This window comes from Dromiciops gliroides, chromosome 5, assembly GCF_019393635.1.
Source record: "Dromiciops gliroides isolate mDroGli1 chromosome 5, mDroGli1.pri, whole genome shotgun sequence".
Classification (NCBI taxonomy): domain Eukaryota; kingdom Metazoa; phylum Chordata; class Mammalia; order Microbiotheria; family Microbiotheriidae; genus Dromiciops; species Dromiciops gliroides.
The window spans coordinates 299,676,950-299,694,213 of record NC_057865.1 but is presented as its reverse complement, the minus strand read 5'-3'; positions in this window follow the sequence as shown (position 1 = coordinate 299,694,213).

The window sequence follows — 17,264 nt, the reverse complement described above, 5'->3', positions numbered from 1 at the left end:
GTCAGATTAGGTGCCTGCTTTTACCTCATCTGTGAATTTATTTGCATAAAAATAAATCAGATTTTGTTTCATTCTTTTTGTGTTTGGTTGTTTCTTGCTATTCCCTTAGATGATGAAGTGCAAGCATGGAGTAAAGGTGCAAGCTATTGAACAGCTTGTCTCAATTTATTCTCACACTTCTGCAGTCACAGGTGGATCGTTTAGGCATCTTTATGCAGAAATGAATTCGTGTGAGTTTCCAAAGCTACAAGGAGCAGTTAAGGTTTAGGGGATGTTTTCATCTCTCTCCTAATTCCTTTTCATACTTCTTTACCCCCAACAAAGTACTTTTGTAACCTGCAGGAGGAATTTCTTACCTATGAGTTGCTAACCTTCTAAACCTTGCATTAGCATTTCAGAAAAGAGGATTTTTTTAATGACAATGTGTTGTGTCTGGGAATCTGAAGTCTGAGGACTGACAGTATAGGGAAGCAAAGATTGGATAAGAACATTGAAGAGTTGTTTCTATCCAATGTAATGCAACCCAATAAGCATTTTCTTTTTTTTTTTCTTTGTGAGGCAATTGGGGTTAAGTGACTTGCCTAGGGTCACACAGCTAGTAAGTGTTAAGTGTCTGAGGCCGGATTTGAACTCAGACAACCTGGATTGAAATCCCGGCTCTGCCACTACCTGTCTACATGACCTTAGATAAATCATTTCCCTATCCTGGGCTTTTGTTGCTTCATTACAGGATTGAATTAAGTCATCTGTAAAATTCTATCTGGCTCAAAATTCTATGTTTTGCCTACCATACATTATTCTACTACAGCATTCAGATAACTAGAGGCAAAATAGGTGTTGGCTAAGCAGAATTAGCATAAGCAGGTAATGTAGACCACCTAGGGATAAGTCCAGACAAGTTAAGGAGGCAAATTTTTCAGGATTTGAAGTTGAGGAGTGTCTCCAGTCTTGTAGTGACCTAGTCCAAAGACCTAAATTTTACAGGAAAAATCTGGAGCTCACAGAAGAAAACTGAAGGCCAAAGAGGGGTGGAGAGTCTCAGCCAACATAGAACTGATTCTAAATCTGGGAGACATATCATAAAGTAGTCAAAAGAGCAGTGAATTTGACTTTAAAAGAACTGCATTCAAATCTTGGCATTGCTACTTATGTTGTGAGTGTCTTGAGGTAAGTCTCATCCCCAATTTGCATCTCATTTTCCACATATCTAGAATGAGGGAGTTGGGTGATAGTAGAGAGTAGATCAGAAATAATCAAATACAGTAGTCTAATTTCCAATGAAATAAAGGATGTACACTGTGGGGTAGGGGGGAGAAGGATCTAATTCAACAAGAACTGCTGGGAATGCTCAAAATTGCTTTGGTAGAAAATAGATGTAGATAAAGATCTTATGACATATACATGAAAAATTACAAATGGTTACCCAACCTCTGTATAAAAAGGTCACACCATTAAAAAAAAAAATAGAGGCAAATGGGAGGAGGTACCTTGTTTAATTATGAATAGGAGGAGGATTGTTAACAAAATGAGAGAGAGAAATTATATAAAAAGTACAATAGATAATTCCAAATATAATATTTTGCATGAACAAAATCAATGCAACTAGGATAAACTGACAATTGAAGGATAGGGGGGTGGGGCAAAATCTATGCTTCAAGTAAAATCTGATATCCAAGATATATAGGTAATTGATACAAATATAGGGCCAAGGGCTGTTCTCCAATAGATATATGATGCAAAGATAAAAAAAAGGTGAATTCAAAATTATTAACAAGCATGTGAAAGATTGTGACTGATTTCTAATAATAAGGGAAATGCAAATATAAATGACACTGAGGTTTTACTTCATAACTGGTAAAGACAATAATAAATGAAAATGATAGGAAGTAAATAGGATGTGGTGGGAAGATAAGCATAAGATCACTATTGGTAGAACTATGGATGGGTTTAATCATTCTTAAAAACAATTAAGTAGTATAAGATAAAAATATAATTTTTTTGTGTCTTTTAGCCCATAAATCTTACTACTGAGTATATGTACCAAGGAAGTCACAGACAAAAAGAAAGCTGCCTTTGAACTAAAATGTGAATAAGAACACTTTTGTCATAGCAAAATAAATAAATGGAATCCTGTAGATACAGTGAGTGTTCATTGATTAGGAAGTGGCTGCACAAATTGTGATTGTGGCATAGGAAAAAATGCAATATAATATTATTGCATCATAAGAAATGGGAAATCCAAGGAATTAGAGAAGCAGAAGAAAAATTGCATAAACTGTTGGAGAAATGCTATTTCTTACACTGGACATTCCATTTCCAGACTCAAGGAATTTTACTTGATGTCCTCCATGACTAGAGCTCTCTTTTCTTCATTTCCAGCTTCTGGCTTCTCTGACTTTCTAGAATATTCAAAGAAAATCCCAACTTTTGCAAGAAACTTTTCCTAATCCCCCTTAATACTATTACCTTCCCTCTGTTGATTTTCTCCATTTCCTGCTGTAAATATCTGTTTATACATAATTGTTTTCATGTGGTCTCTCCTATTAGACTGGGAGATCTTTGAAGGCAGAGCTAGTTTGTTTGTTTGTTTGTTTTGCCTTTCTTTTTATCCTCAGTGCTTATTACAGTACCTGAAACATATTGTTCACTCAGTCACATCTGACTCTAAGTGACTCCAAGGACTTTATCTTGGCAAAGGACAAGGACTTGGTGAAGTTCATGGAGAGATTTGCTATTTCCTTTTCCAATGTTCCCTCATTTCATAGATAAGGAACTGAGGAAAATAGGGGTTAAGTGACTTCTCCAGGGTCTTATAGCTAGTAAGTGTTTAAATCAGGATTTGAACTCAGATCTTCCTCATTCCAGGCCAGGCACTCTATCCACTGCACCACCTAGATGCCCTCAACTGAAACATAGTAGGTACTTAATAAATGTTAGTTAATTAAAAGTGAAATAAATAGACTCAGGTGACTAATATCCACTGTGACCATAATACTAGAATTTAAATGAAGCTGATCACTGAGTGACTATAGTGGTAAATCCTGGCCCCAGAGAACAATTGGGAAAATATATTATTTCTCTTAAATTAGAGAGATGGAGAAGCTTGGCTGTATAATGTTTTGTATATTCTGTCATATGGACATTGTGCTCATTGGTTTTGCTTTTGTTGTTTTTGTCATCATTGTTATGAGGGAGAGTTCATTGGCTGGAATTATCTGGTATATCCAGAAATTACTACTAACATTAAAAAAGAATTTACATTAATAAAACATTATTTTTAAAATAAAATTCAATAAGGATGTTGGATTGGATTATTTCTAAAGTCCCAACTCTAAGTGCTATAAACTTATTATCCCATGATTCTGGTGATAAATAAAGTACTCTTTCCACTCCAGATTTAGCCAAGTAAAAGGAAGATGAATAACTAAGGATCAGAATGGAAGAACCTACAGTTATGAACACTAGGGGTAGAGTTAGGGCATTTTAGGCCATACATCCTTATTTTGTAGGCTTTTGGGTAAATGACTTTTGGGATATATCAGATTTTGCAATAAGAAAAAAAATCTAAAAATAAACAAACAAAATTAATACCTGGTCTAAATTTCTTTTACCTTATTAAAAAAAAAAGTGACATCATGTAAGTCTCTTTTTACATTTGCTGTCTCTCCTGTACATATATGTAAATGCTTATGTAGGGCTAATTGTGAGTATACACATATCCAGTATAATATTTGTGTTGCAGTTTTCATCATTACAAATTTATTATTTTAAGATTATTTTTTTTTGTTTTTCCCCATAGACTTTTAGATCTTTAAATCACTCAGTTCAGTGCCTACTGGATGATTTAGAAAATGAAGCCCATGGGAGGCACAATCCGAATATCTGAATGGAAACATAGAAGGAGACTAAGAAGAAATGACAGAGCCTAGAAAAATAGGAATGGAGAAAGAAGGTAGCCAAGGCCCTAATCATGGTAGAACATGACAGGAAAACTAGAACTGAGTCAGTGAACTGAAACATTTTAGAGTGAAGTAGTGAAGCACCATACACCCAGTGTCTTTAATATTTCCCAGACTGGTCACTCTACATCCTAAGAGGAGTAACATGACACCCAGTGGAAGGTCTGCAAAGATATCTGTGAAGTACAAATAGGCAAGTGAGCTTGAAGGTTGTTCCTGGTAGGACATCCTAGAGCATCCAAAGAAGGGATGGTTTCTTGTTTGAGTTTAGAAAGCTTAGTGTGTGGAAAGTGAATTGGAATGCCATGAAATACCACTCAGATAGTCCCCTTGGAGTTTGGTGAAATTATTTGCAAGACTTTTTCCTGCTAACCTTGTGAACTAGAGGAAGAGACATGTTTTCCTTTCAGAGTGAAGTGAGGTAGAATGGAAGTGATTGAATGACTTCGGCTGGAAAGCAGTCATTAAGGCCAAAATGGTTGACATCTAATTGAAAGGCCTAGAGTTTTGTCCTGGCCTTAGGTTCTGATCAATGATTTGGTTCAAAGGAAAAAATATATATATACACACACACACACACATATATATATATGTGTATACATATATATGTGTGTGTGTGTGTGTGTATAGTTCCAAGCATAGATGACAATCTAATCAAATTGTCAGATGGCATGAATTTGTAAGGATGGGGCAGGAAATAATGAACACATTCTAGAACAGAGCCAGGATGCAAAGCACGGATGGTAACATTGGACCAAATCTAACTAAATTGCATGGTGTTTTGGGAAATCTGCTGGTGATTTCTTGGTGAAAACCCCCTCTAAATATAGAGCTTAGTGCCTGCTCAATAAACTTATGATCTTGGAGCATTGCTTGATCACTGGGATGTTAAATAACTTATGCAAGGTCACATAGTCAATGTGTTTCAGGGTAGGGCCTGAATGCAGATCTTCCTGACACTGAAGCTGCCTTCCTGGCCATTTCCACATGTTTCCTTTACTAGGGACAGAAGTACAAGTAGAATCTTATAATCAGATTTTTTAAAAAATGTTCACACAAATACAGGACATGAGTCATGAACCATTCATGTGGAAAAAAAATGTAGATGTTAGTGGATATGATGGAGAGATGTTGGTACATTCATCACAAGTAGAGTATGAGTCCATAGTATGGCAGGAAAAAAAAAAGTTTTTAAAAGTCTACTATGACTTGAATCTACATTAAGAGATATGGGAGGGCAATTGGGTGGTGCAGTGGATAGAGCACTGGCCCTGGAGTCAGGAGCACCTAAGTTCAAATTTGGGCTTAGACACTTACTAGCTGTGTGACAATGGGCAAGTTACTTAACCCCAACTGTGTGTGTGTGTGTGTGTGTATGTGTGTGTGTGTGTGTGTGTGTGTGTGAGAGAGAGAGAGAGAGAGAGAGAGAGAGAGAGAGAGAGAGAGAGAGAGAGAGAGAGAGAATATCTAAAATTGGGAGTCAGGGTATTGGCACTATCTACATTGGTCACTCAGGACCTCCATTGAAGGAGGAAGCTTTGCTAACAACATTTCATTTCTCATCTGGCTGCTTAACTTTGAGACTTCTCTTACTGACTTCTGCATCAGGCACCTCCTCCCTTTTCAGTTTACTTTTGGGTATTTTTCTTTCCTCATTAAATTTTAAGTGTCTTGAGGACAGGGACTCTCTCTCTCTCTCTCTCTCTCTCGTATTTGTTTACCCAGCACTTAATATTGTACCTAACACATAATATGTGCTTATTAAATATTGCTTGACTATTAAATATTGGAGTTATGAGAAATAATTATTAATAATCAATATCTTGGGGAACCCAGAAATCTCTCTTTCTTAGTACTCCTCCCCCACTCAAAAAGTAAGCTCTCCTAGAGAAATTTTTGTCATATCTTAACTAGGTAAAACCCACTCCAACCCCAAACTCACAAAAGGAGCCTTAGGTAGAGACAAATTCTTTTGTTTAGAGAGCCCATGGACTTTATTGATGAAATTAAACCACATCTAGATGCAACTATTTTGCCCAGTTTGAGTCCCAGTCTTTCATTCCTTTCTCTGATCTTATCCTTGGACTTCATTTTAACATAACCCACTTTCAAGTCATGGCCAGCAATTAGATTTGAATAATGCTAACCAATTAATTATATTTGTTTGTTGTGTGATGACCCTCCTACAGTGGAAAGGTATATGAATCTAGACATGACCACTTGTAAGGGGTCTTTGATTTGAGAGAGATGGTTAAAGACCTCAGCTTATTAATAACCCACTAGTCATATTAATAAAATAATTAAATTACCCAGACACCATGTCTCTCATCTTTTTAATCATCACAGAATGGTTCTGGATTCCACATTTTAGGAAGCACAAAGACAAACTCATATAAGTTTGACCATCTCTGTGGGGTAGAGGCCAAGATGGTAAGAGGGCCAGAAGTCCACCTTCTTTGGATTTCAAAAAGATTTTTTTAAGCCTGGAAAGAGAATCTTCTAGACAAACATGGCAGCCACCTTCAAGTATTTGAAAGACTATCACAAGGAAGAGAGTTTACATTTTGCTCAACACCGAAGGGCAGAACAAGGAAAAACAGATAAAAGCTACAGAAAGAAAGCCTGTTTAGCCTTGGAACAAGGAAACACTTTGTAAAAATGAGAGCTGCCCCAAAGTGGAATGTACACCCTTGGAGAGCAATGCATCCTGCATACACCATCTGCTGCCATCCATCTCCCAAAATGCCATGAGAAAGAAGTCTTCAATAAAGTGGTAGATGCTCACTTGTGGGCAATGATATTGAGTGGGGAACTGTGGAGGTCCTGCTTGAGCTAGTGGGTGCTCTAGCTAAGAATCCATAGTTGCTTTTAGCTGAGAGAAACTGGAATTGTCAACATGAACAAGGAAAGAGTTTATCAGAAAGCTGTATCTGTTTTCCATCCACTTTTATAATATATAAACATAACGCCAAGATTTAGGGCAGTGTTTTCCTTTAATTCCATCTTGGTTAAGACTGGAGCTCTTAGCTTCAGTCACCAAAATGAAGAAAAACCCACAGTCTCATTGAGAGAAACTAAACATCATGGGCTGAGAATTTACATTGTAACCCAATAGGGAAGAGATTAGAGGAGAAATATGGTGGTCCAGCCCACTTGTGCATTGAATGAAGATAACTCAACACAAAGGCAACAAAAGGAAAATCAGCATGGTTAGTTAACCAGGTGGTCACCTCTTGGTTATTAAACCAAAAGTGAATTACTGAATAGGGTATAGGGTCCAATTCAACATACACTGACTCAAGAATAAGATAGGAGGGGGATAGTTAGGTAGCAGTTTGTCAAGAGAAATAAAATGATCTGAGAGTTGGAACTTCAAGCACACTATAAATCAACAGTGTAATGGGCAGTCAAGAAGGGCAGTCCCATGAAATCTTGGGCTACATGGGGAATCCTGGCTTAGAAAAACAAGGGTTAGACCCCCTGGACTCTTCCTCCATCCAGACTGTTCAGTTCAGTTCTGGGTGCCATGTTTCACTAAGGTCATTGAAAAGTAAGGATAGCATGGTGAGGTACTCCACCTGGATAATGAAAAGACTTAATGCCTTCTGAGGAGTGAAGGAACAAAGAAAGAAGAGTTGGGAAACAAGGAGATTCAGGGGGCAAATGATAGCTATTTTCATGGAAGGAATTCCATACAGAATTTACCATGTTCTGCATTGCCTCAGAAAACTAAATTATGGATGGAAGAAAGGGTAGGACAATAAGCAGAAGTCACAAAGAAAGATTGGGCTTGAAGGAAGACAGAGCTTATAGCCAATGAAAGTTTTCCACCAGATGAATGTGGCCCTCATGGGGCAGTGAGTTTCCCTTCCCAGGGAGTTTTCCAATGTAACGATTGGAATGACGCCACCTGCTGGAGACTTACTGTAGAAGAGTTCTGCCCATGAAGCGAAGGTCTTTGAGGGCAAGACCAGGAGTCTTTTCTTTGGCGTCAGGAAGTGACGCGGGCTAGTGGGAGGAGGAAGGAAGAGACTGGCGCTCAGTCTGGGGCTCTTTCCTGAGGACGCTGGTGGAGAGCGGAGCTAGAAATGTGCTCTCCCTTTAATAGATAGGAATCTAGGCCTTTCTCTCTCTCTTTACCAAATTCTTATTTTCCTTAATAAATGCTTAAAAGCCTAACTCTTGCTGAAGCTTATAATTTATTGGCGACCACTCATTAAATATTTTAGACAGACTAGCTAGAATTTTAGTCCTTAACACCAACAAATAGTGAATGGCCATTTACTCATCAGGTAGATTAGAAAAAAGACTCTTTTTCCAGTTATGGTTTGGGCAAGTTGGCCACTCAGGTCCCTCTTGGGTCTGAAACTAGTGGGTTTCTAGAAAGGGTTTCATTATGTGGTTATGTCTTCTGTCTAGGGCAGCAGACTCACCTAATAAACTTTAAACTTGGGTACCCAGGTGAAAGGCAGTGATGGTGACTGGCCAACATCCAGTTGACATGACTGAACAATGGCTGGTAGGAAGGCCTGGGTCACTGAGCAAAAGCCTAAATTGCAAAGTATTTTAAGGGGATACAATTAATTAATTTTGATTATTCATGGCAACCTGAACATAGAACTACTGAAACTTAGAGATCATTGAGCAAAGTGGTTCTAAACCTGATCCTAGATTCTGTGAACTTGTACCTATGTGCATGTGCATATGTGTCTGTATGTATTTATCATTTGCAGTGTATATTATACAACACATATATATCTGAATATTTTACACATATATATATATGATGAATGCATGTGTATACAGATGTATATAGATATAGACATATAGCTAGAGAGATTGTGGTTATTTTTCTAGATTTATATCTATAAGTGCATAAATACCCAATCTATAAAAGAATCTAAATATAATCTAAATATGTGTGTGTGTGTGTGTGTGTGTGTATTCCTCTGGTTTTGGCTATCCAGTTAGCTCTAAATCTACATATTTTATTGATCTTGTCCATATGGCTTCACCAAAATAACATGTGCAACTTCATCAAATTTTTCATCAAAATTCTTTACTAAAACAGATAAATTGTAATATTCCTCAAATCACAGTGAATGTTGTCAGGTGACTTAGGAAAGATTTAGGGAAGTACGGCTTTTAAAAATAGTTTTTATGAAAGGAAATCACCTTTTTCTACATTGAAATGGTATAGATTATATATAGATCTATATACTTATAAATGTATTAATATAGATATACCTATAGAGCTAGATATAATTATAGACATGGATATTCATAGAGATAGAAGATAGTTATATATATATATCTATAACTACATCCATATATTATTTTTATATGTTATTGTATGCATACATGTATATATGTGTACATTTATTTATGTTGAAATAAGTAAAGACATAAAAATAAAATATACAGTGGCTGGTTTCTTACAGAGTCAACCAATCAACATTTATTAAGTACCTACTATGTGCCAGACATTGTGTTAAGCCCTGGGAACCTCTTGTGCTCCCAAGAAGCTCCATTTTAAAGAGAATGCTCAGTCCAACCATGTCTTTATTCCTCTTGAGGCTGCACATCTTACTCTCTGGACTTTCTCTCCCATCCTTTTCAGCTTCCTTTTCTGTTTTGTCTTTCCCTGTTGGAATTTATGCTCTTTGATGGAAGTATTGTTTGTCCTTTATTCCCAAAGGGGACCACAACATTGGAGTGATGTCATGACTTGCAGTGAATTGGATTTAAGTGAGGGAGGGTTGTGTAACATCACTAGCCTCACTCTCTCCTCCACAGCCATCTGGTTCCAATGGCAAGATATACATCTGGACCACTGGAGATGGTCCTGGATGTTTAAAGGCAATTGGGGGGAAGTGACTTGCCCAGGGTCACAATCTAGTAAGTGTCAGAGGTAAAATTTGAACTCAGATCCTCCCAATTTTAGGACCAGTGCTTTATCCAAAGCACCTCCTAGCTACCCCTGAGGGCAGTAACTGTCTTCTACTTGGGTTTAGCATTGTGCCTGGCACATAGTGAGCACATAATAAATGCTTGAACCCCTTGAATCAGGGCCTATCTTTTGCCTTTCTTTGTCTCCCCAGCAGTCAGCACAGTACTTGGCACAAAGTAGTGTTACAGGGGAAATAGGTGGTGGGGGTTCTTAGGTATTCCTCCACAAAGAAAACTTTCACCCACAATCCAATTAGAATAAAATGGTCTTTTATTTGGGTGCTGGAGAAAGTGACCAAGAGGGAAATCAAGGACTTCACCTCAAAAAGGAGATGGCTTAGAGACATCTTTCTACTTGACCTGAGGGGAGGCCAAAGCTTTTATAAAGGATGGATGTGGGGGGCCACCTGAAAAGGGGAAGTTTCCTTTGGGGGTGGGGAAAGCCTGAATGAGGGGTGGGATGTTTCTTTTGGAATGAGAATCTGAACCTCAGGAGTTATGTCTGTCTCCAAACTCAGGTAGTAGCCATGCCCAACTGACTTTCCTTCTGTAGAATTCAATTAGGTGTGCCTGTCCTGATAGCTAGTTGGCCACTTTAAACTTTAATAGTCCCTGGGGGACTATTGATGGGGGAAATTGATCAAGGTTTGAGGTAGGGGTTCTTAGGAATTCCTCCTTAAAGAATTATACCCTCTTACACACAAATACAATTAGAGTAAAATAATATTTTATTTAGGCCCTAGGGAAAGGAAACCAAGAGAGAAATCCTTGGACTTCTCATGGGGAGAAGGCATGGCACAGAGGTATGGCTGTCTGAGATACGTTTCTCCTCAAACAGGAGACAGGCAAATCCTTTTATAGAAGACAGATGGGGTGGTCATCTGACTGGAAAGTTCCCTTATTGGGGGAGGACCATCCCCTACTGGTGGTTGCTGGGGGAAGTTGGGTGAGAGGAGGCTCAGATCTCTCTAGCCACTTCTGTCCCCCTTATCCCCCAAAGGCAGCAACCACACCTAATCTTATCTGGGAGACTGGAATGATGGGTGGTGGTCCTGGAGTTATCTCAGTTCAGATCAGAAACGCTCCTCTCTTTTGGTGTGTCTGTCCTTTGTTTTAGCTTCTCAAGAAGGTTCCTTGATTTCCCCCAGAAAACTTTGGAGGTGCCCTAGGCCGATAACATTTCTTTAATTCCTCAATATGTTCCAACCCCCATACCAGTAGGGTCATAATCATTTTTTTTTTAATTTAGTGCTGGACTGATGACTGGACCCCTCAAATATTTGCTTTCCTTTACAATCCTCTGCATTTTATTTTATGCATTTAAAATCATGTTGCTGAGGAGTCCACATGCTTCAAGCCTATTTCCCAAAGGGGGCCATAATTTACAACCTCTGATGTAGCATACCACCTACATTGTGTGCATTAGGAAACTGAGGCCAGGAAAGGGTTGGTGACTTGCCGAAGGTTGCAAAGGTTAAAGAGCAGCAGGGTAGGTTGGGATTGGAAATATAGCCTCTGTTTTCCAATGCAAATCTCTTGGTTTAAAAGGTGGCTGTCTCTTAACCGGGATTAGGTAAATAAATTGCCCTCTAATTGAAGGCAATTGGGGGCTAGCTTTAATGAATAGATAAGACAACTTTAATTAGAATTCAATTGTTTATATGTAAATGAGGCCCACACATCTTTCCTCCCAACGCTAAACAAGCTAGAACACTCACCAGAGCCTGGGGCCAAATTGCAAAGGAGGCAAAATCCTCCTTAGGGCCCCTTCTATCTCCATCCCACTCAGAGTCACTCCTTCTTACCCAACATCCTCAAAAAACAGGTCCAAAAATCACTTGGAGAAACTGGATGTATAACCTAGAGAAGAGAAGGACTGGGGGCAATCATTAAACATCTGAAGGGCTCTTGGGCAAAAGAGGGCTCAAACATTTCTGCTTGGCCCCAGGGCCCCAACTAAGAGGGCAGGGTGGAAGCCTCTAAGATGTCAGGTTGGATGTCAGAAGAACCTTTCTTCCAAACTGAGCTGTCCAAGGTGGAAAAGGATGCCTTGGAAGGGAACATGTGCCTGTGCCTCTTTGGAGGAAAGAATGGACAGGCCCTTCCTTGTTGGTCACCAGAAGGGACTCATGCATTTGTTGGAGAATTGTCAAGTCCCCTTTCAGGTCATTCCTGACCTTGGCAGCTAGAACTCCAAAACACACACACACACACACACACACACACACACACACACACACACACACACACACACACACACACACACTGTCAGCTTCACCTCCCTTCCTACAGCCCCAAACTCACCTTTTCCAACCCTCTACCAAAGAATTCAGTTCTCCAGCAAAAAAAAAAAAAAAAGGGGAGAGATTGATTAAAGGGATTCATAATAATTCATCATTGATACACCTCCCAGGAAATGTACAATTTAATGCCAATGGATTCTTAGTTGATAGAAAGTCTTAGAAATCTTTCTGAGAAAGGGTGTGTGTGTGGAGGGGGGAGAGTTATGACTTCCTATCATTTCCCCTCCACATCCCAAGATACCTTGATATGCTTTTACTCACTTTGCCAGTTCTTGACAAATGTCCTGACTCCAGCCTTTTCTGGGCTGATCATGGTCTACTTACACCAAACTGGCCAACCAAGCTATATATACACAAAGGAAAAAGAATGCCCTCTACATGTCAAACTCTGGGCAAGCTGGCTGTGTATCTGGCCTGCAAAACTCTGTACACCCTGACCAGATCAAAATGTAATTTGGAAATCTTTGATAAAATAAATTAAAAAGTAATAAAGTATTACAATATTTTTCAGTCCTTTGCAACTCCTTGTGATCCCATGGACCACCACACACCAATACTTTCCATGGGGCTTTCTTGGCAAAGATACTGGAGTAGGTTATAGTAGTTCTTTAGTGGATTAAAGCAAACAGGGTTAAATGATTTGTCCCAGGTCACACAGTTAGTGTCTTAGGTTAGATTTGAACTCAGGTCTTCATGACTCTGGGTCCAGCTTTCTATCCACTGGGCCATCTGGCTACTTCTGTAATACAACACAGATAATGTTAACTTGTGCTTTTCTCAGTTGATGTTCAGGCAGGAAGGTATGTTTCCCTTTGAGTTTGTTTCTTTTGTTTTTTTGGGGAGGCAATTGGGGTTAAGTGACTTGTCAGAGTCACACAGCTAGTAAGTGTCAAATGTCTGCAGCCGCATTTGAACTCAGGTCCTCCTGAATCCAGGGCCAGTGCTTTATCCATTGTGCCACCTAGCAGCCCCTTCTCTTTGAGTTTGACACCACTATTCTAGAGTACAGAGAACTTTTCCCCAAATCAAGGCCTTTGTTTTCCTGCTTCTGTCCCTGTTCATAGTCCCTTACCCTGTCTCCAGGTGAATGCTCCCCCATCAATAAGAAATCAAAGGCCTTTGCATAGTGTGGTCCTAGAGTGATAGACCCCTCTATTGCCCACTACCTGGGTGACTTTGAGAGAATCACTTCATCTCATTGGAACTCAACTTCTGCCTCTGAAAAAAAAAAGGTGCTGGCCTCTGGTGTCTCTTCCTGCTCTAAATAGAATCTATGTTCCAATCAGCTGACTTTGAATCCTATACCTAGTATTTACTCTGTGTGAGCTTACACAAGCCTCTTTCTCTCTGTGGGATTCTGTTTCTTCCTTTTGGTCTGAATGGCCTCTGAATTCTCTTCTTGCTCTATATCTGTGCTCCTATGTTGAAGTCACCTCATCTCCTGGAGCCTAGTATTCCTCCTTTATAAAATGAGGGTGTTTGATTAGATGGTATCTGAAGTCTCTTCCAGTTTTGAATGCTCTAGGACCTATTACTGGGCCCACATTCAAAGCACTTGGGCAGGACCTCTCATATTCTGTACCCCAGGGTGAATTCTATATGATGGGAAGAAAAAATAATTAGGGAAATTGAAATACCAAAATGGGGAGAGACTTGTCCAAGGTCACACAGGCATTAATTAGTAGAAGAACAACTTGAATTCTAGTCTTCTGACTTCAGTCATGGTGCTTTTGCCAAGAACTAATACAGCCTGCAATATTATATAGTGAAACATAGAAAAGACTTGGATGGTCAATAGCAATCATGTGATGGTAGCCAGACTCAGAGACAGAAGGGGACTCATTCCATCCAAATAGCATCTGCTGAATCCATTCTATTATATTGGGTACAAGTGAACATTGAACTTGCCATTGGAGACCACCCTTCCCCACCCCTATGTCCCCAGCAAGTGGCCATTGCACCTGCCATTGGAAATGACCGCCCTTACCCCTATGTCCCCAGTGAGTGGCCATCACTGCTTTTTATTGCCATTTTTGATAAATCTAATTATTCGGATCTTTTCCCCTAACATGACACTTAAGCCTCCTTCTCTGTGACTTTCCCCCTTTCTCGGAGTTCAGCTCTTTAGAGAGACCAGAAAGGTGCATTTTTCTTTCCCTCTGCAGTGTTCCAGCTCTAAATACAAGTGTGCTGACAATTGTGTTAATGTGAATGTTCTGGCCTCCTCTGCTTAACCAATTCATTTTTTTTGAAAGTTCAGTTATTGGAGAGTCATGATCAAATATTTGTGATTCAAGCTTTGAATTTATTTAAGAATTACCAAATCATGGGAGCAGGAATCTTAACTACAGGAGGGACCTTAGTAGTCATATCATGAAATCCCTTAGTCTTAAATAAGAGAGGTGCAGGGGTACAAATGCTGGATTTGGAGTTATGGGACCTGAGAATAACTACTGGCTTAGCCTCTTCTTATATCTGTGACCTGGAAAAAGTCACTTCACTTCTCCGGACGAGGACTTACCTCAGTTTACCTCTCTGTAAAATGAGAAAGTTGGACTAGATGTCCTCTGAGATCTTTGAATCTGTAATATAATGCAGGTGTGAATCTGTGGAGCAGAATGGGACTCCACAAGGGGGAGACTTTGCTAAAGGGTTCCCAGTGTGGGGGGCCCAGAATCAGAATGGTTCCTGACAGTTGGTTACACAAACATATGTACATGTACACATGCACATATACACATGCATTCACATATTGCACCCATGAACGCACATGTGTGTGCACATGTGTATGCACATACACATACACCAGATCAAAGATTGACTCACTCAGATGCTCTGATTACTTCTCACTGGGTGCAGGATGAGGGAGGATTTTTGGTGTCATGGAGCTAGGAAGCCATTATAAACACTATCCATCCAGAGGCAAGGAATAAGGCAATTGTCCTTCTCTGAGCAAAGGACAATTTCCATTTAATTCAATGAATTAGCCACAAATTAAGCACCAACCATACACAAGCTTTGGTGCTACATGCTGGGGTCATAAAGACAAAAATAAGATATGTCCTGACTTCAAGGAGCTTATAATCTAATGGTGGGTGGCAACATGGATATCTAAAGATATATTGAGGGGGCAGCTAGGTGGCACAGTGGAAAAAGCACCAGCCCTGGATTCAGGAGGACCTGAGTTCAAATCCAGCCTCAGACACTTGACACTAGTTGTGTGACCTTGGGCAAGTCGCTTAACCCTCATTGCCCTGCACACACACACACACAGAAAAAGACATATTGAAAATAAATATAAAATATATACCAGATTATTAGGGAAGGAACCACTAGCAGTTGGGGGAATCAAGAAAGACTTCATGTAGAAGGTAGTAATGAGGCTGAGCCTTAAATAAAAGTGCAATTACAAGAGGCAGAAATAATTAAGAACATCTTGGGTATGAAGTACAGTCAGTGCAAAAGTATCCAGATGGGAGATGAATTATATGTGGAGGAGAGTATGTATGAAGGTGTTGGGTTGACAATTGGAAACCATTGATGGTTTTTGTTTTGTTTCCTTTTTAGTAGGGGAGGTGGGAGAATATGAAATGGTAAGATCTGTGCTTGATAGTGTGAAAAGTAGGTTGAAAAGGGGGTAGACTCTATACAAATTCAAATTAAGAAGCTATTGCAACAGGCCAGGTTCAATTATAGTTCAGCTGTTTTTCTGTTGTATGTAACTATCAAATGGGGTCACAACCCCGTTTGGGGTTTTCTTGGCAAAGATACTGAAGTGGTTTGCAATTTCCTTCTCTAGCTTATTTTTTTTTCAGATGAGCAAACCAGACCAAACAGGGTTGAGTGACTTGCTCAGGATCACACAGTTGCCAAGTATCTGAGACCAGATTTGAACTCAGGAAGATGAGTCTTCCTGACTCTAGGCCAGGCATATCCACTGCACCATCTGGCTGTCTTTAATATACCACGTAAGAGAAGATAGAGGCCTAAACTATGTTAAAAGTTGATGTGGGTGGAAAGTACAAGGATAAATGTGAGAGATGTTGAGGAAGGAGAATCAGTGAGGTTTGGCTACAGATTGTGTATGGTGGTTCTGAGAGGAGGGGAACAGTCAAGGAGGGCTACAAGACTGTCATCTTGTGTGACTGGAAGAATAGCCGCTTCATTAATGAATATATGTAACTCTAGAAGAAGGCTAGGTTTCAGTGGATTTATGGTGTGTTCCATCTTGGGCACATTGGGACTGAGAAGGACTACTGAACCTTTGGAGCCAGGAATTAGACCAAAGACCTTTTCCATAGAGAGGGGAAAGTGAACAGCCTTGAAGGAAAGCATCTTCTCATGATCCAGGAAATGAAACCCCCAAGGAAGCGGTCACCAACTCAGAGTGAGAAGAAGGAGCATGTGGTAGCTAGCCATTCCCTACTGCAGAACATGAAGGCTGCTGTAAGTGAACCCACCATTAGCAATAGAGAACACTGTGATATTCTGGGTCCATAACATGGGACATTCTGAAATTACTCAAAGCTAATGGCTTCTCTTCTTGCCCACCTCCCCGCTGCTAGTGATTCAAGGGGAATGAACAATTTCACCAGGAAGAAGTTAGAAAGCTATAATCAATCTATAAACATTTATTAAGCACCTATTATGTACTAGGTACTGTGCCCTCAAAGAGCTCACAATATAAAGAGAGAAAAAGCAGATATATACAAACTATATATGATAGATAGGAAATAATTCATGGAGGGAAAGCATTAGGATGAAGAGATGTTATGAAAAGCATCTTTTAAAAGATGAGATTTCAGTTAGAACTTACAGAAAACCAGGGAAGTCAGTGGAAAGAGATGAAGAGGGAGAACATGTCAGGCATGGAGGCCAGCCCCAGAGAATGCCCAGAGCTGTGGCGAAGAGGAACTTGTTCATAGAAAAGTCAAGAAGGCCAGGGTCACTGAATCAAAGAGTACATTGTGGAGAGTAGGGATTAAGAAGACTTGAATATGTTATGAAGGCCTTTGAAGGACAAGTCGAGAATTTTTTATTAGATCGTAGAAAA